Source organism: Pinus tabuliformis, chromosome 9, assembly GCF_031772625.1.
Source record: "Pinus tabuliformis cultivar Carrire ecotype Pingquan chromosome 9, CPIR1, whole genome shotgun sequence".
Taxonomy (NCBI): domain Eukaryota; kingdom Viridiplantae; phylum Streptophyta; class Pinopsida; order Pinales; family Pinaceae; genus Pinus; species Pinus tabuliformis.
This window is the reverse complement of record NC_142307.1, coordinates 1,963,510,086-1,963,513,334: the sequence shown is the minus strand read 5'-3', so window position 1 is coordinate 1,963,513,334 and position 3,249 is coordinate 1,963,510,086.

Here is a 3,249-nt window from a genome sequence, read left to right as displayed (position 1 = left end):
ACCCATCCTTAGTGGTTGTCATCATAGCTAGGCTGTATTTTATCACTTGCAAACTTAGGGGCTCAATTATTGCTCGGATCTTAATGCTCAGTGCTCTACTCAAGTGCTCAATTCTCAAATGACCAAGTGTTGTTCGCTGGCCAGCCCTTTGTCTTTTATAACGATTTTCGAATTCAAATTCGACCGTTCCCCCCAATTTCGGGCCATTAATGCTTTCTTGGTGATAGATTTTCCCAAATCTTACCCATAAATCGCGTCTTAAATGCCCACTGCCCACTCCATTTGGCCTCAAATCGCACATCCCATCATCATTAGTGACCTCAACGGTCACTTCCTAGCCAACCCGTGCGGCAGTGCAGCCCTTCGTGTGTGGTCACAAACCTTGTGATGTTCTGATTCTGCGCGCATCTCCAATATCGTGCAACTCCCAGGCAGAATATTTTATAGTCCCTCGCTCCATTTCAACTGCCTAGAGCGCTAAGACTGTTCTTCCTATGGCTAGTTAGGTGGTCGCACCACCCGTGTGGGGCTCTATCCCATCCTCCACCATGTTTCATGGACAATCCCCATCTTCCATTGTGGTGATTGACATCGCGCATGTTACTACTTGCAATGTGCTACCCTGGTCACTTCGTTTGGAGATATTTGGTCCAAGCCATGGTAGCAGACTAACCAGTTCACGGCGATAGTCCTCCAACTTTTTAGTACAATCGTATGCACTTTGCCTTACCATTCCTGGTTTTTCAACGAGAAATGCTTCCTTTATTTCGTCTTCCAGATTCTTAACCTCTGCGTCCATCAAACTGCTTTTCTCCCTTAGTCATACCCGATCTTTTTCAAGTTTGCGAAGTCTAAGGTTTCCCTGTCGAATTTCTTCCTCAAGTCTTATGTGTTCTGTTTCTTGCGGCTGTGTGATTCCTTTAGTCCAGGCTTCGCGGACTGTCGTATCTATGGTTGCTGCTATTTGTGGACTAAGCTTCACATGCTCCATAGAGATTACAACCCCTGCTTCATACTTTGGCTTCGGAATTGCTCGCGTGGTCAGGGTTTTGCACATGGTCCTATAAGCCCATAGAACCACTGGTATGCGTAGGTCCAAGTTAGTGCGTCTCACATGGTGGACAGTGTTTAGCACTTCGCACACCTTGTCAAAGGCTTCCCCGCATATAATTTTTGGAGCGCTAGGTCTTATCATACTTCGCCGTTCACGCACTTGTCTTGCCTGCTTCTGCTTGTTGTTCCTGTTTACTATCGTGAGGATGGTGTGCATTTGTGTAGGTTGCGTACCATATGCCTCTAAACATCTGGAGAGTTGGGCATGTAGGCTGTTTCATCCATCATACCCGGCTTCCATCCATAATTGAGGCTTTCCAAATTTTATAAGCATCATCCTTCTACATTCGCGCCAGTCCTCAAAATGTTGTTGGCGCGTACCCCACCACCTTGCGGGCGTAGCTCGTAGTTCCCATTTCAAAGCATCCAAACGCTGTTGTTTCGGTACTTCTCTTTCAAATTTGTTCATGAATTCATTCACCACTGTCAACCCGTCATACATAAGTAGATCCATTACCTCTGTTGTCACGCAATGCAGTGATCTTACCATCATGTTGCAATTGAGTGTGGTTACCTTGTGTAACCGGTTCTGCCATCATTCTGTTTCCTCATCTGAATCTGATGTGCAGGAGCTCTCGCACTCTCACAAAATCCTGCCATCCACTATAGGATTTACCCAATCCTATTCCTGAGCGGTTATCTTGTAGATATAGTCTATCTCGTCATTGCTCTTGTCGTCGTGCACTGGCTCTGTGTAGTTCTATCCTTCCATAGGGTTTAAAGGTACCACTATGCGTAGTGAATTTTTCTCAAAAATCATTTTGTGCTTCTTCAGGTTTATCACTCCATTCATGTCATTGGCCCAATCTATTCCTAGTAGTGCAGGATAGGGATTCTTGTCATTGACAATCTCTATCACTTCGAAATCTGCAAGCGCACTCGCACCTTCAATGTCTACCGTTATTCCCTGCAATCTTCCCATCGGTAGGATCTTCTGCTGGTTCACCATTCGCAATTGAATAGGGGACCATTGTAACACGGGCCTACCCATGCACTCCCATGTTTGTTTTCACAGTACATTTGCATCAAATCCTAGATCCATAATCACTTGATCCATTTCATACTCTCCGATTTGCGCAGTCAATCTCATTTCCCTTCCTGTTCACGATGCGTGCTTTCTGAGCTTCTAGACTATGCACGGTTCTTCGAACTCAGTGAACCTAGTGATAAGTTCCTACAGTCCCTTCACTGCTTTGTTGTCACGCAGCAGCTTCATGCATGTCTCCAAAAAGGAGTGAGCATTGAAGGATCCATCTCTGGTTCTAGTTGATCCTTACTACTTGAAGTGGAGGCCTCCGTGAAGCTCTTCTTAGTTTCCATGAATGTCTCCTTTGCACGTTCCAAATCAAATTCAAGTTCCTTTGTAGGAGCCTTGCGAACCCATGCACATTATTTAGGTTGCTTACCTTTGTCATCTCTTGTCATGATACCACTTCGAAGCACGATGTTTACATTTGGGTCCTCTTCATGCAGCTGAGACCTCGTCATCTACAAATTCTGAGTCGGGGGAGGATGGAGTATCCCTTTATCGCGCAGCCTCACTATCAGTGTAGGGAAGTCCTCCATCTCATGATCAAACTGAGTACAATATAAACATGATGCTCTGGTCAGATTTTTGCAATCGCGGGCATAATGCCATGGCCCTCCACAATTATAACAAATTAGCTGTTCGCGACCCCTTCTTGGTCCCATTCCACCTCGACCTCATCCGCGCCCCTAAAATCTAGCGCGCACCATTCCTACATTTGGATCAAGGGCTCACATTTCAGTCTGCACTTTGTAGGCAGGAGTCCGATCCATCATCAGTTCATAACTTCTATAGGTGCATTCATCATGGCACAGAACAACTGTTGGGATGTCTGCATATACTTTTGTAATAGATGCCAATTATCCATAGCATGTTTTCCTCCTATATGACAATTTGTGCACCATAATGTAGGCGTCGCGATCGTTCCTGCTTGTGCCTCTGGTCTTAATAGCATCAACCCTCCTCCTTCCAAGTAGTTCGAAAAGACTAGACAATGGTCCTTGTCATGCCCCTAGCCTTTACATTTTATGAACCATACATCCTCGCGTGCCTCTGGCTGAGTTGGCTTGTCCTGTTTCAAACTATGCATTTCCAGACACAAATTTTGC